We start from the raw sequence: 23808 nt of genomic DNA on the forward strand, positions 1-23808 counted from the left end.
CTTGTAGCTGGCAGAATTAACTTTTGTTGAAAAAATGGGACCATTTTACCATATTTCAACCTCCCCTCAACTATGGATAAAGAGAGAAGAAAAGCTCTTTTTTTTTCTTTTTCAGAATCTTGCTGGGCACCTTATCTCCTATGTATTTGTCTGTGAGCTCAATTTCTTCTAGATGAGAGTGAGGTACTGGGATGGGCGCTGAGGCTGCTGGACGAGTAAGGACAGATGAGTAACTGTTGATGAGTGAGGACCATTGTAACTGCCTTGGGTTGTATTTCCCTTCTACATTGTGCATCTGTTCTTTTCCTTTTATTATGATCGTGCTCATGCTCTTTGATTCTATTTAAACTTCTCTTTAATTTTACCCCTTTCCTGATCTTTTCCTTTAGACTCAGACTTTTTCTTTAATATTCTTATGATCCCTCTCTTTACTCCTTGACCCCCATCTTCTTTATTCCATTGTGCTTTGTATTATGTTTATTTTTGTATTATGCTTTTCTTAACTCTTTGACTTCTTTTTGCTCTTACTCCCACTTTTAGATTTGGCCCCTTTCTTCACCTTGTTTTTTATTATATTTATCATCTTTTTTCTGAATTTCTTCTAATGTCTCTCTCTTTACTGTTAGATTAATGGTCTTTAGTTTTCTTTTCCTTTTCACTTTTTCTGTTTGGACTCTTGGACAAATGCCTATGATCAGTTACAGTTTTCTCTTTTACTCTAGCTGGATTTCTTTGATTTTCTTTTGTTTCAGTTTCTTTTGTTTAACTCACTCTTTTTTTTTTTAAGATTTTATTTATTTATTTGACAGAGAGAGAAACAGTGAGAGAGGGAACACAAGCAGGGGGAGGGGCAGAGGGAGAAGCAGGCTTCCCGCCAAGCAGGGAGCCCAGTGCTGGGCTCCATGCGGGGCTTGATCCCAGGAGCCTGGGATCATGACCTGAGCCCAAGGCAGATACTTAACGACTGAGCCACCCAGATGCCCCTGTTTAACTCACTGTTAAGCTCCTTTGTTCTATCTTTCACCACTGGATACCCTCATTCTTTGGGCTTTCTGAATCTCTTGCCTCCAATGTGAAGCAGTCTTACTATGTCTGAAATGATCTCTTGATCTGAATGTGGAGGGAGTTTGATAGTCCTTGGTCCTATTCCTTTAATTTCTTTGCTAGACCTAGTAACTTAAAGTCTCCTCTGATATGAAGCAGGCTGGAAGTTAGGTAGATCTCTCTCTCTCTCTCTCTCTCTCTGTTTTTCCTTTCTTTGTCATCAGCTTTAGGAGCATTTCTAATTAGGAATCTATTTTCAGGTATAGGAGGGAACTCTTCTGGATGGACAATACACTGGTGTTATGCTTTAAGATTTTCAACCTCACTTTCAGTAAATGCTTTTCTTGCTTTTCTTTCATGTGTCTGTGTGTGTGTCTGTGTGTGTGTGTTTGGGAATTTTTTCCTGTGTTTCTTTTTTCTTTTTAAAATTTCTCTTCAGGGGTTTCTTGGTGGCTTAGTCGGTTAAGCATCAGACTTGGTTTCGGCTCAGGTCATGATCTCGGGGTTGTGAGTTGGAGCCCCATGTAGGGCTCTACGCTCAGCGCAGAGTTGGCTTGAGATTCCCTCTATCCCTCTCCGTCTCCCCCTCCCCCAACCTGCACTTGCACATGCTGTCTCTCATTAAAATAAATAAAATCTTTAAAAAGAATCTAAAAATAAGATAAAATAAAATTTCCCTTCAGAAGTACTTTCAGAATCAGAATAGGACTGAGAATCTCTTGAGCTATATGAGTCACTGGATAATGATGAGGAGGAGGATTTATGCCTTCTCTTCTTTCTTAGCTCTAGTTTGGGAATTAGCTCTCCACAACTGAGTATCTATCTCAGCAAATGGTTTGCTCACTGCATCTGTTTTCTGGTTTTCTTTCTCCCACAACTTCCTGAAAAGAATTCACTTGCCCAAAAACAACATGATACCCATCTAAATGAGAAGTTGGGTTTTGTGGTTATGAAGAACTATAAACCTTTTGTTTCCTTCCCCCTTGTTATGTTTAACAGAGAAACTCTCATCTTCAAAATATCCTCCATTAATAGATTCCCCTTCTCCTTCATTTTCTTCACTGAAGTCACCATCTGAAAATCTTTGACAATGCTGCAAAACTGAAAACTCTTATTATATAATGGCTTCTGAGTTAATTTCCCTGACCCCTTTTCACCTGTAAAAGACAATAAAATTTATCCCATGTTTGGGGGAACACATCAGAAAAAATTCAAAGACAACCCTTCCAGCAGGTTGATTATTAATGGCATTGTCAAAAAAACCCCCACAAAACAGTGAGTATGCTGAATCTTTATTCCAATGGCTCCAATACTTCAGTCTTTAAATAGAGAACAATCGAGGACAAAGTTGATTCAATCAAGGGCAACTGATCTGATCCTTTCACTCCTGCACTGGTAGGTATACTCTCTTCTTCCTGGGGTACTGTCCTTTAAAGTGCTTCAAATCTACAGCAGCCCAGAAAAGGTACTGAAGCTACTACTACAGTCATTTTTACTAATTCACTACAAAAGTTTTATTTTACTTTAAAAATTACTTTAATTTTTTTCTTTCCATTATTATCTGATGCATTTTTATAAGGGAAATAACTGAGTGGTACAATAAAAAATAATAAAGGAAATAATTGAATGGTACAATAAAAAACCCTTTAGATTCTAATTCAAAATTTCAACTTACAGAACTGGAAAACAGCCTACCAAAATACTAAATTATTTGCCCATAGTTTCTCAATTAATCCTTGGTAGAACTAGAACTGAACCCAGATTGGCACCATACTTTTCCTAGTTTAGTAACTAATATTAAAGGTTATAACTCATACCCATTTTTGTAAACTTTCTATCTTTCAGCATAAATGTAAAATGTACTTCGCTCTCTTCTTCCTTAAATGTATTAAGGAATTCTTTTCGAGCTATAAACCAAAATAGTTCAATTCTAAACACAATTTTACCCATAGCTGCTGCTATACTTACAGTTTCAAAATACTGTGCACATAAGTATTGTAGTTTATGGTGTACGTAGGTTAGAATGGTCTTGCTATGCATTAATGTTTGAAATGACCAAATATCTTACTGTTCTTTCATTGAATATAGTGATTGAACAGCTGTTTTATGCTACTTCTTATGTCGTGAACTAGTCTTAGAAAGATGAATATGAGCAGCTCATGTTTCAAGGGACCCATCGGTGATCCAGGTAACAATGATCAAAATGCAACAAAAATATAGGACTTTTAAAGTTATCAAAGGTTTTTTGGTTTTTGTTTGTTTTTTAAGTAGGCTCCACACCCAGCATGGAGAACAAGGCAAGGCTTGAGCTCATGACACTGAGATCAAGTTCTGAGCTGAGATCAAGAGTCGGATGCTTAACTGACTGAGCCATCCCGGCACCCCAAGGTTTTTAAAAAATTAATATCATCACCATCAAATTATATTATCAGCAAGTTTTTCTAGACTCTACGTAAGATTTGTAGTGTCTGGACTTCTTAAGGAGGTAACATGCATACATAGACAAATTTATGAAAAGGAAAGCTACACATTCTTTTGGGTAGTGGATTATTAAAAGAATGAATTTAGAGGATGGAGTAAATTTGGAGAAGAGCAAAAGGTCACAGAGGGAACATATTGGCAGATTCTGGAAGGAGAAAACAAGGGGATAAGGGAACTAAAGAAATGAGTCATCCGCACCTAGCAGACTGGAGTTAGGATCATTTACATGCATATAAGGTATGTAATTAATATTTACAATTTGAGCTGAAAGGAAATTACAAAATCAAGCACTTATCAACAGTGTATAAAATAACCCATGTTTCTAACTAAAGAAAAATATTTTAGTTGGAAGACTTTTTTATTCATTATGGAAAGTTAAAGTATTTAAAATGTAGTTTTAGATGGAAACGATAAAACATACATCCCTCCCTACTTTGATGTATTTTTGAGGTATTAACCAATGTTGTTGGTTGTTTTTGTTTTGTTGTTTTTCTTTTTTTTCCTGTTGCCTCCTTCATTGAGGCAGGTAGACTATGAAGTAGATGTTCCTCAAGGAGGGTTATCAAATCCTTGATTTTTAACGTCTCAGATCTAAGATCCAGACTTGAGACAAAAGAACTGGAAAAATACCTGATGGATCAAAACCCGTTTTTCCTGTCTTCAAGACTGAAGATTCTCGGGGCCCCTGGGTGGCTCAGTCGTTAAGCGTCTGCCTTCGGCTCAGGTCATGATCCCAGGGTCCTGGGATCAAGCCCCACATCGGGCTCCCTGCTCCGCGGGAAGCCTGCTTCTCCCTCTCCCTCTGCTTGTGTTCCCTCTCTGTGTCTCTCTCTCTGTGTCAAATAAATAAACAAAATCTTAAAAAAAAAAAAAAGACTGAAGATTCTCTAGACTTGGGGAAAAGGAGAGAAGTCAGAGGAAAAGAAAAGAGCTCAGATGCTGGGTACCTGAGAAAAAACCTGGGCTCAGCTTTCTCTTGGATTTATTCTAAAGTCGAGTGTGGTAAGGTTTAGGAAAAAAGAGAACACCCCTCTCGGCATAATTTTAGAAATTCGAGAGCAGAAAGAATGTCACTTTTCCAGTGTACTTTGAGAAGGTGGCAAGACTCCAGAACTCTCCCCACTCCCCCATGCCAATGGCACAGGAGCAATAGGGTCGAGATGGTGGTGTGGTAAGTTAGAGCTAAAAAGGGAGACTGAGGTAGCCTCTGTGCCCCAGGAGAGCATGCAGAGTAGCTGAAGCATTTCCCATGAGTCAGAGGCTACTACGGGGATGAGGCAGGGCCTTTTGTTGCCCCATTCCTTCCTCAGTCTCCCAAAAGTCACAGAAACTAGTGTCCAACACAAGGAGGATGCAGCTGTAAACTTCATGGACTGCCAGTCAGGACCAGGAGGTGTGCTTCACCAGATAGCAGCATAGAGATGATGACAACTGACAGGTAACAGTCCCCGGAACATACATTCAATCCCAGTATAAGGGGATTGACAGCAATTGACAGTAATAATGACAGCATTGACTGAGATTGTTTTCCCAACATCTAGTGGAATGGGGGCTTGAAATAGAAATTAAAACATTTCTTGCATCCTTGAGCTTACAAACTGAAACTTGGACCCAAAATATTATCAATAGTGATAGATTTGTGAAAGAAGTCTCATTTCCTAATATTATTAGCAAGAACTAACATCTTCAGATTGATCTATTAAAAATCATACAACAGGGCGCCTGGGTGGCTCAGTTGGTTAAGCGACTGCCTTCGGCTCAGGTCATGATCCTGGAGTCCCGGGATCGAGTCCCGCATCGGGCTCCCTGCTCGGCAGGGAGTCTGCTTCTCCCTCTGACCCTCTTCCCTCTTGTGCTCTCTGTCTCTCATTCTCTCCTTCTCAAATAAATAAATAAAATCTTTAAAAAAAAATAAATAAAAAAATAAAAATAAAAATCATACAACATACTAACATCAACTGGTGTAGAAACTCAGATCTGGATCTCAGTCATCAGATAAATGCTCAAATGGTAAACATACCTGCTTTTACAAAAGAAATTCCTATCATATCTACTATCAGTACTAGCCAACATTACTGAATATGTACTATAGCTGGACCTTGCCCTATGCCTTATGGATGGCATATTCAATTCCTTCAGTAGTCCGATGAGGTAAATACTCCCATTATGTACATATATTTTATACATGAGGAAGTTAAATAAATTGCCAAAGGTTACAAAGCTTGAACTTTATGTGATTAGAGAACCCTTTGCATAATCATTAATGCCATTCTGTCTAGACTGAAATACTGAAATACTACATCTTTAAAGTTACATCAAATCATCAAAATCCATGTTTTCCCCTAATCTTTAGAGTTTTTCTGTTGGAGAATTTAAGGCAAATTCAAGAGGACTCTTAGCCAAGACACATCCTCTGGTCTCTGTCTCCAGTTTAACTTAGTTTCCAGAGAAACAAGGCTACTATGACCTTTTCCATAGATTATCCAATCATTGGGTGAGGCCTTTCCCCTGTGCAGGTCCCCTATCAACATGAGTAGACATCTTTTCTTCCCATTTGACTCTGAAACTTCAGGTTACTATTTTGTTTTTTTAGTTTTCACACTTAAGCTTTTGTACTTTAATCTCCTTTTCTGACCTGCCTCCCCTAAAGGCTACTTATCTTCCCTAGCTCAATGACTTCATTCTGAAACCCAATATTTTGGAGAGAGAGAGAGGAAAAAAAGGAGGCCCTGCTTTTAACAAAATCCTCTTAATATGGGCAACTTGGTCTTGTCTGCCAGTGCTGTGTTATAAAGCTTCTCTGCTGCTATCAGTGAAAACTAGCCTAAATAAGAAAGAGAAGAAACACAGTGATTTGTGACCTTTTCTGGGATCACAATACTTCGGTCATATCTGCTTGGAATATGACTCTCATCTTGGTGTTTTTTCCCCCATAATATAAATTATATGTGATTTTTTTCACACCTCTCATCTAAGAATATATTGTTTTGAAGAAAAGTTTGAAAGTTAAACACAAGCTTTTACTGAGAGTATTTGATATCTATCTTATAAAAAATATGACTGAATAAAGTTACCCTTGAAGTTCTATTTTTATCCTTAAATTAAAGTTTAAAGAAAGAAAAGGGATTAAAGTTATTATTAGATTTTTATGTTAAAAATTATGAATTTTCAATATATAAATTTCAGGTTTTTCCCAATAGGCTTTATTACTTCTTCTGATTGTCTTTTCATTTTCCTGTGCTGTCCATCAACCAACTATTTCCTATCCTTTTGGGATTTTCCTCAATTTCTGTTTGCATTACAATGTCATATTTCTTTTATTTTAAATGATTTTAATTTCATTTTCAATATATAGTGAGAACACACTGTAATGAGTTCATTTCACTACTTTTCAGTTTCAAAATAACTTTGTCTTTTGAAATTTTTGCCTCCTAAAATAAGTCAAGCATTTCAGAAACTTCGTAGAAACATTCTCTTTTCTCTTTAAATTTTCTGTATTTATAGAAAAGAGTTCCATGTGTCCAAGCACTTATATAAAGTAGAGGTGTTTAGTAAAATAGAATCGCCAGTGTAATAAATATTTCTCCATTGGGATATTTTTGTGGAAAAATTATGTAAAACAATTTATGGCTTCATACTCTTATGTTAGAAGAAAGATTGTTTTCTTTCTTTCTTCACAATAAAAAGAGCTTTGCTAGATTTTTTTCTGATTATGAAAGCTCGTGCTTATTTACAGTAGCTATATTATAAAAATTATTCAGCAGTTACATGCAATAGACTTGTACATGTAGCAACATAGATCTAAAACACATATTATTAGGTGGAAAACGTAAGAAACAGAATGTGACACCATCTAAGTAAATTTAAAATATCTATAAAAAAATTTTGTAGGACTACAAGCAAACTAAAAGATTTACATCAAATTCATTAGCATAGTGGTCAGTAGGGAGTGGTTTGAGTAATCTAAGAAGGAAATGGGGATAAAAGAAGAAATTTCAGATAATACAGAAGTACAAAGAATTTAAAATCATCCTCAATCCCATTACTTAGTAATAATGACAGTGCATATTTTGGAGTATAGCCATCCAGATCTCTCTCTCTCTCTCTCTCTCTCTCTCTCTCTCTCTCTCACACACACACACACACGCACACACACAGGCTTTAATGTGGGATTATAATCTGCTTTTTAATCTTATTTTCATTTGAGAGTACAATATAAATTGGTTGATATAAATCACTTTTAATGTATTATGTGCATGGATCTGCACAACTTATTTAATGACTACCCTACTGATGTATATTTAGATTTTTTCCACTTTTTTTAATGACTAATGTTACAAGTAGCATTCTTATACATATATCTTTATCTATTTGCCTTTCACTAGAAATGCACATTTAAATTATTGAAATAAATTGTCAAATTGCCTTCCAGAAATGCCATTTTTACATTCTAATATGAAACTTTCTGATTCTCAAAAGGTTTTAAAGCTTAAAACACTTGTAAAACAAACCAACAGGAGCACCTGGCTGGTGCAGTCAGTTAAGCCTCAGACTCTTGGTTTCAGCTCAAGTCACCATCTCAGGGACATGAGATGGAGCACCACAAGGGCTCTGCGCTCAGCGTGGAGTTGGCTAGGAGTTTCTCTCTCCCTCTCCCTTGTCCCTCCGTGCTCTCTCCTCCTCTCCCTCTCAAATGAATAAATGAATCTTAAGCAAACAAACAAAAACCAACAACCAGGAACAAAAGAATCTCCATATTCCAGGCCATTCAAATGTCCAGATCTCATCAATAGAATTGATGAGAATTAATTATCATCAATAGAATTAATTTACTCACAGAGTCCTTCCCCTGCAGTGGGAGATCAAAGACTACACAGCTGTCATTACACAGCTGACGATGTGACTGGCTTGGTTCGACATATATTATCAGGGACTGAGTGAACTAGAGCAAGAGAAAGCAGAAAGGATGCAACTAGAACTACCCCTCATTCCATTTACATTTACATGGGTACTCTTACTGAATATATCAGCTTTTTTGCACTTGTACAGGCATCAGAATCTTGAAGCTAAAAAAAATTAAAGCCTTTAATTACTAATAGCTGGGATCTGTGTTCTGAGTAGTTGGGAATTGTCTATTTTTTCAACCTCATTTCTAAAGTGCCTTTTATTATTTTTGGAATGTTCTGACCTCGTTGGCAACAGTTGAATTCGTTTCAAACATGGCCTCTAAATCAGACAGCAGTTCCAGCCTGGTGGGGTGGGCAGAGCTGGGCTGTGGAGCCAGGCTGACTGGGGGCCTTGTCCAAACGCATGACTAGCTTAGGCTAGTCACTAAACTTCTCTGTCTCTATTTCCTAAGTATTACACGGAGATAAAGATGTTCACTGGGCTGTATCTCCTGGATCTAGAGCAAATATTTCAACAATATTTGTTAGTTAACTCAAAGTAACAATTAGCAATAATGAATGAATTGTCTGGTACCTAGAAAATACACATTAAGTGATAGCTATTTTCATATTAACATAAGCTATGGGGAGGATGGTGAAGGAGAGAAGCAGAAAGCAAAAAATTTCAGATAGTCCAGATCACCAGTAAGAGTCCAAGATTAGATGCTAGGGCCAGTGTAAGTTTGAAAATGTGGAAATTAATATTGACAGTTTGGAAGAAGAGAGGGAGTTGCTCTAAATTAGGCTCAGCATTTAGGATTACCAACAGCCTGTCCAAATGGAAACTATACACGTGGCTTTTAACAATGTGTAAATGTGAATAATCAACTCATCAAGGTAAAGTCCTTAAGCTTTTTCTACCCAATATCATTCCTATACCCAAAGCCATATTGCAGAAAGAATTGATAAATGCATGTTTTCTTAATGCTACTGTGTGGCAGGAATTTAAGTTATAATCTCTTTTCAAGGCACATCTTTATTCAAAGGGAATTATTCAAAGCCACCTGAGTGGCAATTACTACATAAAGGCTAATTGACCTAATTAACCTAATGTGGGTCAATGGCTCTATACCACCCAAAGAACATTTTCAAATGAAAGGGAAAAAAAAAAGGAACTCCAAAAGGAATTTCTTTAAGGGAACATCTTTAAATTTTGTGAGTCTGATTTATTTCTTGCACACAGATATAATATTGCAGCATACTATATTGCTGGAGTGGCTGAGCTGGGATAAAAAGAGATAGACTTATTCTCTGAGGGTCCTGAGGAGTATTCTGTTCATCACTCAGGGGAAGGCACTATATAAATTACATTATAACAATACTGCCTCTTTCTGATAATGTAGCACCAAAAGAGGAATTCAACATGACAAGAAGTCAAATTTACTATCATACTGTTTTGATTCTCTTGGTGATGTGATAAAGTGCATGCTGATACCTGCTTTTTATTTGATTAACTTCAGCTTCTTTGAATGCCAACTTGTTCCATTTGAAGTACTGACAGCCAAATATAAACGGAGACTGATAATATCTGGGCCCTATGACTGAGGAGAGGATGTATAATATACACCTGTGGTAGGCAAAATAAGGCCCCCAAAGATACTCATGTTTTAATCTCCCATGTTCGTGAATGTGTCAAATTACATGGCAGAAGGGACCTTGAACATATGAAGTTAAGGGTCTTGGGATGGGGAGAATATCCTGGATCATCCAGGTGGGCCCAATGTACTCACAGGTGTTCTTATAAATGAAAGAAGTAAGCAAGAGAGTCAGAGAAGGAGATGGAAGGATGGAAGCAAAGGCCAGAGAGACAGAGAGAAAGGGAGATAGATTTGAAGAAGCTACACTGCTAGCTTCAATGATGGGAAAAAGGGCCCCAAGTCAAGGGATGCAGGTGGCTTCCGGAAAAGTCAAGGAAATGGATTCTCCCCTAGAGCCTCCAGAAGAGATGTAGCCCTGGATTTTAAAGTCAAGCAACCTTGATTTTAGCCCAGTGACACTGATTTTTGGACTTCTGACCTCTAGACGTGTAAATAATAAATTCGTGTTGTTTTAAGCCAGAGTTTGTGTGATTTGTTATAGCAGCAAGGGAAACTAATGTGCCACCTTTGGGCTCATGGCACAGAGCTACACTGATGTCATTTTAGTTGGATTGAAATGACTTTCCCAAACTACCTGTAATCCAAGACCGAGCTATGACGTAAACCAGGGAAGCACCACAGCAGAAGCTCTTGCTTTGCCTTTTATTCATCACAAGCTCATTTTGCTAGCTCCTTTATTCTGAGGCCTTTAGAGAGATGGAGAGTGAGTGAGGGGCATCCTAAGTGTGGGAAGAAATCAGTCCTGTCATGAGTTAATTCCCCTCTCCTAGGGTTTTAAACCCCAAAGATATTTTCTAAAAAGATATTTTCAACCATAAACAGTGTCTTTTAATCTACTTGGCCTCTGTTCTATATGCAAAATTAAACAAGCATGAACCACTTAGAGGATGAGGAAAATGTCCACAAAGCCTTTAGAAAGTGGTTAAATGTCTTCACTGGGAGTCACTGGACAGGGTATGCCATTGGGTTAATAGGGTAGAATGGGAAGGAGCTTAGAGCAGCTGGTCAAAATCTTACATGGGGCGGAGAAACTTAAAAAATGGTACTATGAACAGCCACGGTGCTAAGGAGCACTTACATCCATTATATAACATTATCCTATTATCCCATGCTTACCATCCCTACTTTTAATTGAGGAAAGTAAAGCTGAAGAGATGGCACCATCCCTACTCCAAGCCCAAGCTGTTAACCTCCACTCCACGTCAGAACTTCCCTGGCTATCACCCAGAAAGTTTTCTATATGACAGAGTCATGGCAGATTTGTTGTTTTCTTGATGTTCTGAGTGTGCCACCCCAGGAAATTCTTGAGAATGCAGGGAGAGGTTGCAAGAAGAAATGTGTATATCACATACAACACCAAGCCAAGTGCTATTGCCAAATGCAGTCAGAGAATGGGCAGGTTGTGCAGTGCAAGCTTGGCTTTCTCTAAAGTGCACGGTTCTGATGGGGCCAATGGAAACGCCTGTTAACTGATGACATGATAGTGACTCTGTTAGAAGAAAAGCAAACAATGAAAATGAATAAGTGCACATTTGGATTCTGACCATTGCAATGGTCCCAGTGAGGAAGAAAAGCTGGAGGAATCCAGTGAGGTAGCAAGCTTGTAGTTGGATAGCAAGTTTTCTGATGGACATGGGTGAATGGTGAACAGGATGACACATACCCAAGGTCTTGAAGTAACTCAAGTCTTAGAGGAAGACTAATGTCCAGAAACAGGTAAAAATGCTAAAGAAAATTAAAAATTTAGAGCACGGGGAGTTCTGGGAAGGGAAAAGTCCCAGCTTGAAAATACTGATGCTAAGTTAGCTTATAGTAGCAGTGAGGAAAAGAACTTCTCCACTCCTATTTTACTACCTTCCCCCGCCCACCCCCCACCCCCCGGGAAAGAAGACTGGAAGATTGACTGGAAAGAATGGAATAAATGTTAGTAAAAAGGATTGGAGCCCCAGCTTGTCCAAGATTCCACATCTGAACCATTGCATCCCAAGGGAAGGTAATATAATAGATTGAGAAAATGGGTTTTGGAGTCAGATACATCTAGCATCTACTTTATTCTCCTGGCAAGTTATTTAACAGTAACAGTCCAAATTTCAGTTTCTTCTCCTGTAAAAATTGGGATAATAGTCTGTCTCATAGGGTAGGGGAACAATTCAACATAAAGCACTTTAACCAGTACCTGGCACATAATAAATACTCAATGCACAGTAGCTATTCTTCTATCATTACTATTTTTATAAACTAAATAGTTGAAATCACAACAGAAGTCTTTAAGAAATTATGAAGAAAGACTAAATATTGTGAATAAGTAATCAATAAACCTAGAACTAGTTATATTAAAGATGGTTTTACCAGTTTCCAGTGTAAATAGTGATCGCTAGGAGTAGTGTAGGTTTGGTAAGGTCATACCAACCTAAATGCATTTTCCTTTTCTAAAGGGGTATGTATATACTGGAAATCAGGGGGATTTTATAGACAAAGAGTATTGGGATTTCAGCCTCACCAAGAATCTCATGATACCCTTATGAAAGAACTATGAGCTGACTGTTCCAGGTAGGAAGATTTTTAACTTGTTGAGTAATCCTAATGGTGCTACTTAAGAAATTTCATAACTCCAGAGGAAGGTTTCTGGGAGGAATAACTTAGAGGTTGGCCCCTCAGTCCTAAATTGTTCAACATTTTCACTTACTGATTAGTGAAAGAATGCTAGGATTCAAAAGATTCTCATATGGCCCAAACAACAGACTAAATATGGAACAGTATGGAATTTTGTGGATACAAAATTATATTCTTTTACTTTAGTCAAATATCAAACTCTGTAAGAAGTGTATAGGGTACACATCCAAGCAGCTTGTTATTATTTTTTTAAAGGTTTTATTCAAGGGGAACCTGACTGGCTCAGTCAGTCGAGCGTGCAACTCTTGATCTTGGGGTTGTGAGTTCGAGTCCCACGTCAGGTGTAGAGATTACTTAAAAGTAGAATCTTAAAAATACATATATAAAGGTTTGGGGCACCTCGGTGGCTCAGTTGGCTAAGCATTTGCCTTCAGCTCAGGTCATGGTCCCAGGGTCCTGGGATCGAGCCCCACATCGGGCTCCTTGCTCAGCAGGGAGCCTGCTTCTCCCTCTCCGGCTCCCCCTGCTTATGCTCTCTCTCTGCCTCTCTCTCTGTGTCAACAAATAAATAAAATCTTTTAAAGAAATTAAAGCAGAATTTCAAAGAGATATTTGTTTATCCATGTACATAGCAGTATTACTCACAATAGCCAAAAAATAGGAGCAACCCAGCTATCTATCAGTGGGTGAATGGATTAAAAATGTTATATATACATACAATGGATTATTATTCAACCTTAAAAAGGAAGGAAATTCTGACACATGCTACAATGTGGATGAACCTTGAGGACATTATACTAGGTGGAATAAGCCAGACACAAAAGGACAAACACTCCACACATGAAGCATCTAGAGTAGTCAAATTCATAGACACAGAAGTAGAACGATTATTTTCAGGGTCTGAAGGGATAGAGGGGAATGGGGAGTTATTATCTGGATGGGTACAAAGTTTCAGATTTGCAAGATGAAAAGAGTTCTGGAGATGGATGGTGGTGATAGTTGCACAGCAATACAAATATACCTAACAATGAATTGTACTCTTTAAAAAAAAAAAAGATTTTATTTAACCATTTGAAAGAGAGGGACCACAGATGGGGGGGGGAGGTGAAGGAACAGAGGGAGAGTGAGAAGCAGCCTCCCCACTGAGCAGGGAGCCCGATGCGGGGCTCACTCCCAGGACCCTGAGATCATCATCTGAGCTGAAGTCACTTAGCAGACTGAGCGACCCAGGCATCCCTGATTAGTACTCTTAAAAATGGTTTAGATGGGGGACGCCTGGGTGGCTCAGTTGGTTCAGTTGCTTAAGCATCTGACTTTTTGCTCTGTGCTGGGCATGGAGCCTGCTTCACATTTTCTCTCTCCCTCTCTCTTGGCGCCCCCCACCACCACTCTATATCTTTCTCTTAAAAAAAAAGGTTAAGATGGTAATATTATATATATTTATCATATAATTATATATTATTATATATAATTTAATTATATTAAATGTATTTTATCACATTTTTTAAAAAGTAAACCAATATAAAATCTTTTTTTTTTTAAGATTTTATTTATTTATTTGAGAGAGAGAGTGAGAGAGAGAGAGAGAGCACACATGAGAGGGGGTAGGGTCAGAGGGAGAAGCAGACCCCCTACTGAGCAGGGAGCCCAATGCGGGACTCGATCCAGGGACTCCAGGATCATGACCTGAGCCGAAGGCAGTCACTTAAGCAACTGAGCCACCCAGGCGCCTCTGTATTTTATATCTTTTAAACTGTTGATACTCATAGTACTATTGTGAGATGTAGAGGACAGATAGCTCTGTTTTTAAAATGAACAACGCTGAGGCTTAGAGAGGGGAGCCCAGCACTCCTGATGCAAGGGCCAGGTATCTCCCCCTTCCATCTCCTTCCTGGCCACACATTGCTCCTCGTGCGTGGCTGGATTCTGAGGGTATGTGATTTCAGTTATCTGCACTAATATCGTGCTTGGATGTTGTTGCAGTTATAAACATCTTTGATAGGTTGATGTGGTAGGGATGTTTGTCTCTCTGCCAAGCTGGTGACAATTTAATGACAGTATTGTCAACCAGTGTCTTTGATGATTATACACATTTATCAGACAGTATAATCATCTCTACTATGCCAGTTGCTCACACACCAGAAATGAAGCTCCAGGAACAGTCTATTACTCTGACAAGGATAATAGGTCATTATTACCAAATCAGCAACACAGTGCTTTAAAAATAAATGACCCTGCTTCCCATCATTATTTATTTTTCATAAGTGCCTCAGGTTTGTCTTACATCTAACAGCAGGAGACAATTATTCCATAATAGTCTTCTTTTTTTTTTAGTATGTTTTAAATGGTCTTAAGTGGTGAATTAAATGTTTCTGTTGACCCCAAAGTAGAAGCCTGGGTGGTTTTACAGGAGCGTTAAAAGAAAGCGGGTAGATTCATACCATCTTCCTTTGTCATCCAATTCTGTTGAAAAAGAATGGCCAGCTAGGAAGATGGGAGTGGGTGGGGGAGGAGAGAGGCTGTGTACTACTCACATGAATGAAGGTGTGTTTAATGTTGTCTTAATGCTGTTTGATTGGGCCATCAGAGCCTACAAACAATCCCCAATCTTGCCCCTTCTCTATGTAGAGTGCTTTTTGTTTTTTGGTTGTTTGTTTGTTTGTTTGTTTTCCCTTTAAGTAGGCTCCACTCTGGGCTCTCCAATGCGGGGCTTGAACTCACAACCCCGAGATCAAGACCTGAGCTGAGATCAAGAGTCGGACACTTAACCGTCTGAATCACCCAGGTGCCCCTGTGTAGAGTGTTTTAAAAGGGAAACTGGTAACTCATAAAAGGAAAAATTCCCCTCTGCTTGCCCAGAAGTTCCTCAGGTCCTCTTCCCCTCACTCAGGACAGCCTGAGGGGGGCCTGCGGGGTTCTTCCCCAAGTGGGGCACCTGCTCTTACTGCCTGGCAAGAGGTTCTGCTCACAGGGCAGCCCTCCCTGCACTGAAGTCGGGATTAAATCACAACCCCTGCTGGAGATTGGGCATTGCCTCCAATTTCAATGGAAGAAGGCCCCGTGAAGGACACTAACACCTGTTTTCTGCGGGAAGGGGGAGAACTGGCTGGGTGAGGATGTGGTGTTTCTTTGGCAACTGAGAACCATCCTGTTAGGGGTGGCCGCTAGCTTTCAAAACAAAAAGAAGCTTGTAACTGTAAAAGGCTACTGATGGGTTTCCTGCTCCCCCACCCTTTTAGAGGCAAAACCTATTTATGAGGCTTTATTAAGTGCAAATAAGTCCCTTGGCTTCAACGGAGAAGCAGCAGCTGCTGAAGATGTGGTCATTTGCATATAAATGACATGATTTCAGCTCAGAGAAGAATATTGAAAAATATACATGTCGACAATGGAATCCTGATAGAGTCACACATATTAAGGTCAGATATTGTCATTTTTAAGGCTGCTGCATGCTGATGACTGCATCATATCACACATTCAATTCTGTTTGGGTTATATGAGTTTTATCTTCTATGAAATGGAGGATTTTTATTGTGAATTAATTAAACTACTTTTTTTATTCCTAAACATGAGAACATCTAGGTCAATAAGCTAAATGTTCTACAAATGCAAAGGCTCCATGGCAGCCAAAGTTACCAACTGCAGACTTGGGTGTTCTGTACAGCCAACAAGGAGGGATGTGTGCCCAGGAGTCTCCCAGGGAAGCGACTATGTGGCACTTTCTGTAATGTTCATTGGTCCGCTTGCTGCAGGGTCAACCTTTTTTTGAAGGGCCGAAGGAGGCGCCAGTGTTTGTATTCGAAGAAGTTTTCTAACAGCCAGCCTGAAAGATGAGTGGGGAAATTACCATAGCCCAGAAAGTCCCAGAAATTTCCCAAGTGCCCACCGTTGTTTCCTGGTCCCATGGCCTGTGGCTTGGAGTTCACGGCCAGCAAGAGACACATCCTGGAATCATCTGCCCTACTCCCAGGCAAGTGTCCCCCCATGCTGCCTGGAGAAAGCCGATGGGTTTCTCTCCAATATGCCCTCAATTTTGGCCCTGCATCAGTCAGGGTGCTCGTTGGCTCCTTTCCCACCGGCAGCACAGAGCTTGTTTAGAAACCGCTTGCTGTATATTGGCTGCTGGGAAGGCCATAGAAATACAAACACTACCTTCACCTCGCCAACAGGCCCATAGCTCCCATAGCTCCCTTAAGGAGAACATTTTCCTGTAAATGATCACTGAAGTGATAACTTGAGATCTTCTCATAAAAAATAGTATCTTTAAGTAACAGACTTGATTCCTACTGATTGAGTATTTGATCACTGAGTTACTTATTAAATAAGTCAGGTCACTAATTCTCTTTTTTAAAATTTTTATTTATTTTTATTTTTTTAAAAGATTTTATTTATTTATTTGACAGAGAGAGATACAGTGAGAGAAGGAACACAGGCAGGGGGAGTGGGAGAGGGAGAAGCAGGCTTCCCGCTGAGCAGGGAGCCCGATGCAGGGCTCGATCCCAGGACCCTGGGACCATGACCTGAGCCGAAGGCAGATGCTTAATGACTGAGCCACCCAGGCGGCCCTCTTTTTTTTTCTTTAAGATTTTATTTATTTGAGAGAGAGAGCATGAGCAGCAGGGGGAGGGGTAGATGGAGAAGCAGACTCCCCGATGAGCAGGGAGCCCTCGATCCCAGGACCCCAAGATCATTACCTGAGCTGAAGGCAGATGCTTAACTGACTGAGCCACCCAGGTGCCCAGGTCGCTAATTGTCAACATAGTTTTAAACCTGACAAATGAACATTTACTAGCTGAATAAAAATCGTTGGTGCATACACAATTTCTAACAGATGATTAAAGATAACTAATAAATAATTGAATAACTAGCAAGGAAAAAGGGAAATTTGGAAAGTCACCATAAATATTTGTGTTTCATAGAGAACTTTAGAGCCTTCAAGAGAACTCTATTATGCTAACTTGAAAAAAGAATCCCAGTGTCAATTTGCTGATATATTCAATATATTCTCTTAAAATGATTTGTGGAGATACATATGATGCTTTAGCTTTAAGAAAGATATTAAAACTCTTAAATGCTTAGTCCTGGTAATTGATCAAAATTATACACATAGAAGATGATTATATTATCCAAAGTTTGGCATTGGGTTGTCAGAGAAGTGTGATTAAACCACCGGGGGGTGGATCCAGGTATTGCAAGGCCTGAAGCTTATACAATTTGGAGGGCCCTCTTTAAAAGAATACAAAATTACTGGTATTAATTTAGGTTGAGGGAAAAAAATCACAACAAATTATAAACCTCACAAAAGCCACAAAACTAACATACTTGGATCGATTTGCTGGCTACACACCTCAACACTTTTCCACTACAGTTGACTACCTCTTTAGTCTATCCTCTAATATGGGTGATAAAAATGTGTTTTTTATTAATGATAGTCTTTAAAAGTTTCTTTCATTTCTGCAACTTGCTACAGGTAATGTCATGTAAGGTTTTGGGATTGTTGTCAAATTGGGGAAAACCTCAGTCCATTTCTTTCACACATGAGCTGTAAAATTTCTTCTTGTGGAGTGACTGATCCTAAACACTTTCATGTTTTCCTAGTACCTACGGCCACAGGCCACATTGGTTTCTATGGCAATGTGCTCTCAAGCCCTGCACTTTGGTGTCCTTAGAAATAGTGTTTATGGAAGCTGTCCTTATATCAGGACAATTAGTAATATCTTTACAATATACAGAGGTGACTGTAAAACATATAATTAAATGCATTCCCAACTCAACCTTGGCATGGCTGAAGGGAAAAACGAGTCTTATTAGAATGAGCCCTGCAGAAAGATTCCTGGCCCTCTCTGCCCTTGGACGGTCTTGTGGTTCTCGTGGTCATTGCTGACTTTCAAGGCCCAGCGTCAGTGTGAGAGAAGAGGAGCAGTAAAAGCAAGCAGAAGACAGTTGAAGTTTCCCTCCAGCAATACAAGCCCCTTCAAGTTAAAGAAGAAAAGCTGTTCTCTAAACCCATGAAAACAGTGCCCTCCAGACTCCCTCCTACCAGCATTCTCTGTTCACCAGTTCAGTTTGGCCAGACTAAAATTAAAATGAGAAAATGCCACGAGAAATAGAAAGATAAGAGCCCTAAGTGGACATCCATCTCCCTGGGGTGTGATCGACTGAACACAACCAATTCTCTAGTGGATCCACGGTCCCCATCTTGTGGAGGAGCTCTTCTAAAAGCAGCACATCCTGGAGATGCCAGAGATGAAAGGGACACTCTATTCTGTCCTAGGAAGAAGATGAAGCTGGCAGTTTAGACTGCTGAAAAACAGTTTGAGATAAGCTTGTAGTTCCATAGAAATTAATCCGTGCCTCTAGATAGCACGTAAGCCTATTGGAAAGCTTCTTCAATCCAAGCAGTTAATAATATATCAAGTCTTGTAGCTTAAGGGATACAATTTTCAAAATTATTGTACTGAGGGAATCATAAATTCCACCAAGAGGGAGGTTGCAGTCCAGATATTTTATTTTAGATTTCCATCTAGGGTGCATTATGACACGCCACATGAAAGTCAAATCGTCCATGTAAAATGGTTTCCAGGTGATAAGTTTACCCCAAGGGGTCCAGTAAAGTAATACATTCAGAGTTATATCTGACTTTCACAATCTATAAAGACTAGTTATCAATTTTTTGAAAGATTTGATAAGCAGGAACAAAAAAATAGCTTATGGATGCTGACATTTGTCTCATTAATGGGAACAGCATAAGAAGTGCAAGCTCCTTCTGGATTTGGCTGTAAATACACCACTGACATACATTTTGGAAGGTTGCTATTTTGTGCTGGTGGGAATGTATTTGTCTAACCTTGCACTGACTATAGTAGACATAAGGAAGCAGTGATATTACTGTCAGCCACATTCAGCTTTTTAAAACAGGGGCACCCACTCTGCCAATATCTGTCAGATTCCAGGCCACTGCATATTAAAAATTATGTTCCATCAACACCGTCTGGCCTAGTGGAAGTTTTATTAGGAAATAATTCTCCTGTTGTGATTGGGGAAGGAAAGAAAAAAAAAAAACCCACTTCACCCAATAGGATTCAAAGGGATAATTAATGTTCCTTCCATCCTCAGAATAGGAATGCTTTGACTTCCCCAGTGTTTCATGTGAATGCCACTACCCCTCTTTGCAAGGGCAGAGCTGAAATACTGGTGAGAAACAGGCAGGGGGCCCCGGGTACTAATTAATTGCCTGTTTGAGCGTTGCCTATCCATAGCATCATTCTGTGTATTGTAAGGCATTATTTTCATAAGTTATTCCCGTTACCAGGGAAAAAGAATTACCTTCTTTTTTTCAAGAAGACAAGACTGGTAAGTTTGCCAAAGATGGTTATTGAAACAATAATAGTAATAACAAACTGCTTACGCTTGCTTGGCTTTGGTCAAGCTTTCTAGTTTAAAGTGCATTCCTGGGCGGGTGCTGACTACCCAAACCGTGGGAGAAATGTTCTGGGCTGCCTGCATCAACGCTCGAGTTCGTAAGGTGAGATACAAGGAATGGTGACACTCTTCGCCTGTCCAGAGTTCAAAACAAAACCCATTCTTCAAAAAAACTCACCATGCATTTGAATGAAAGTATATTGCAGTAATATTTCATTTATCTAGATAATGCCATCAGTAAATGGGTTGTTTTCTGCAAAGGTAAGTCTTCCAAAATAATTAAGTGATATTTTTATTTTATCCCATTCAGTGCAACCATATTGCATTTCAGCCTTTCTAAAATAACTGCTTCCCTACCTACCTTTTGGATTTGAGTGAACATATATTACCAATCTTTCCTTAGTGTAAGTGAATTATTGCCACTAGGTACCACCCAGTAGTGGCTGCCACGCTGCTGAGCACACGTGGCTGTCTGGCTGGGCTTTTGGGCTCCTCCCTGGCCTTAGCTTTTCCTGCCCCCGCTCACCGAGCTACCTGTAAATCCCCTCATCACTTCTCAGCAGAGAAGGCGGGGTTTTGCAGGTCAGGGCAGGGGTATGGGAGGCCAACATTCTGGAGTGAATCCCAGCTCCACCACTTACTACCAGAGTGAACTTGAACAATGAATTTCCTGTTTCCTCGTTCATAAAATAGAAAAGAAATACCCGCTATAGGGTTGTTGTAAAATGAAGGGCTGTTAGCACAGAATCCAGCACATCATCCCTGTGCCTAGTGATTTAAAACAGCACCATCCAGCCTTCTCTCTGTGCCTTTTCAGTTCATCTACCTGTATAAATAAAATTAAGTTTCTTTTTGTTTTCCCATTACATGGAAATGCTTCAGCAGATCTCCCCAGATTCGGAGGCCTGACTTTGCGTATAAACTATACAGAATGCCCAACATTACCTTCAGGAAGACCTGGGAGGGGGGAGGGGGTCATCAGGTCAGAGGGTCTCAAGCTGCAGTGTCCATCAGCATTGCTAGTGGAGGGACTGTTAAAACACATTCCTGAGCCCCACTCCCAGAGTTTCTGATTCAGTGGATCTGGGGTGGGACTTGACAATTTACATCTGATCAGTTCCCAGGTAAAGCTGATGCTGATGTTGCTGGTCTGGGGACCACACTCTGAGAACCACTGCTGTAGGGATTCCAAGGTAGAATAGGTGTTGTTGATTTGCAATCAGCCAGCGGCACCCAGCACCCCTGTGCCCCTCCTGGGCTGATGATTCTCCAGAGGCCGGCTGGGAGGCCAGCTAATTCTACTGAAGTAAAGTCTGCTCTCAGGGGTAAGTGATGATTTGCAACTTGATTCCTAAAAAGCGTTTGACCGAAGTGAGGTGTAAGGCAGATTTTCTTCTTGCCTTAATCCCTTCCTCCACCCCACTGCCTACTAAATACACATATCTGGAGTGCCCCACCCCTCCACCCCTGTGCCTGTCCTTCTCTTATTTCCTCCCCTAAATCCACAGTGGCTGACTAACGTGGGGTGTGAGTGGGGCTTGTGGTCTGAATTATTAGCAACTGGGGAAGGTGAGACCCATTTAAATTGTTCTTAATTTCCCACCCCACAGATGGGTGAGAAGGAGTCAGTTTTGTAACTATTTGCAAGCCGGAAATTGTGTTCATAAAACATTTTGTTGTGATGACTCCAAACCATGTTCCTAAAATTCGAATCACACATACTTAATTGAAATGGAAAACAGCTTTCTAAGACCTAGCCTCAATGTCCCTGATTTTGCAGGTGAAGATATTCCAGGGAGTTCTCTGCCAGACCCAAAGAGGAGAGCTATCACAAGGGGCCAGGCTCATCCTGCCTGTGTCCTTGTGGCCTGAGGAGAAAAGCGGGCCAGTGAGGAACCCTGGGGCGGTGGGGAGCCAAGGAACTTTTAGGAACAGAGCTAACTAATTTTCAAATTAATCGTTTAATGTGTTGTATTGTTGCATAATGCCTATCTTAGGATGAGTCTGCTGTATACACTACTCTGTATTATCAGGGTTTATAGGGTTGTGGTCTCTACAGGATGAGGGAGGAGAGAAGCCCAAGTCGGATTCTGACATATGTCAGATGGAGTGAGTGACAGGGTAACTCAGAGAATGCAGGCCCCGGGGATTTACTCAGATCCTTTGGGGGGGTCCCTAGACTTCCCATAGCATTTGCCCCACAAGACTTGCTGTGTTTTCATTTAAATAGTAAAGAAAGAGGGACCTAGCAAGGGGGCATCCAGGTGACAGGCTTCTGGGTCACCTGGGCTTATGGGCTGAGTCTGAAATCAACAACTCTGACTGGTTTCGCCTCAATCCTCTCTCAGATTTCTCCAGTTTGAAGAAAGTGTGTTCATTAATTCAGTAATATTTCCGAGGGGCTGCAGGGGACCTGGCTCTATGTGGTGATGGCCTCAAGCAGCTTGTTGGGCGTCTTCTCCGTCTCCGAAGCCGGTTCCATGACGTGTGCATTTCAGTTCCGCCTGGCGCCTCCGCGCTCTCCCCAGGACCCACTCGCAGAGCCCACAGTATTCACTGGTGAACCGACTGTGCACCAGGCCCTGTTCGGGGCACTCGGGAGTGAGCAGAGTGGGAGGAGGCAGACAACACACAGAGTAAAATGAAACAGAGCTACAGTATGTGAAAGATTAGTATGTGGGGCAGTGAGAAAGAGAAAAAGGTAAGGCAGGGAAGAAGAACACCCGTCTGAGTGGGGCTGAGATGGGCTAGCCAGGGCAGGGCCTCTTTGGGAAGGTCTGGACAGAGGAAGGAAAGGCAAAGTGCCGCAGCCTGAGGTGGCAGCCGGCGGCTGGCACCCGGGGGAAGGGCGGGGAGGCCGGGCTGGGGGAGAGCGGGACGCGAAGCGGGATAGGAGGTCAGAGGGGGCTCGCCGGAAAGCACATCAGGCAGGTCGGGGCGGGACTCCGCCAGGACTTGGCTTCACTCTGCCTGCGGTGCAAGTCCCTGGAGGGGTTTGAGCCACGGGGTGACGTGGGGCGTCCTGGTTTTAGCAGGGTCGCCCTGGCAGCTGTGCGGGGAGTGGCCTGCAGGAGAGCAAGGGAGAAGCAGGGGGCTACCGCAGAATGCAGGCGAGGCCCGTGAGGGCCTGGACCGGTACGTGATGGTGGAGACGGTGGAAAGCGCTCCAACCCAGGGTACATTTTTAAGGTAGAGGCAACAGGGTTTATTTACAGAGTATGAGCCATGTGAGAGAGAGAGGACCTAAAGAACCTGATAGACCTCTTTCCAAAAAGATCCCAGTCAGGGTTCTTTTCCTGCGGGACCGGTTGACTGTGGGCTCTCCAGGCCTCTGTCCTTTGCTGGGGCTCCTCTTCTCGGACGGCTTTGGAAACCAACGCTTGGAAGGTTCGTTCTGCACCGTTCTCCACCGCTCTCTAGCTTCTTCAGGGCCCTCAAGGTACAGACAAATTTGGGACTCAAGGGACTGCCTCGTGTGTGCCCCAAATCAAGCTCATCTTTCATAAACCGCCACATTGCCCTGACATCTTCATTTCTCTCTTGTTTCCCTCATATCCTCCCCTTTGACCAGCCATAAATGAAGCTGGACTTTTTAATTTTTAAAAAAGACTTAAAGTCAACTGTTTTTCTTCTTTGTGGGCTTTTTTAAAAAAAATTCCTCTTTTATCAATAGGTTGGTGGCCTTCTTTGGTAAAGGGATTCCC

At 40.8% G+C, this 23808-nt stretch overlaps 1 pseudogene; it reads right to left on the reverse strand.

Annotated features, from left to right (window-relative positions):
* Positions 1-158: 158 nt before the first annotated feature.
* LOC114196864 (peptidyl-prolyl cis-trans isomerase G-like) lies at positions 159-23286 on the reverse strand (annotated as a pseudogene).
* Positions 23287-23808: the final 522 nt, after the last annotated feature.

Source organism: Eumetopias jubatus, unplaced genomic scaffold (assembly GCF_037043125.1).
Source record: "Eumetopias jubatus isolate StellerSeaLion01/CBP00866 unplaced genomic scaffold, mEumJub1_p1.0 scaffold_4, whole genome shotgun sequence".
Lineage (NCBI taxonomy): Eukaryota > Metazoa > Chordata > Mammalia > Carnivora > Otariidae > Eumetopias > Eumetopias jubatus.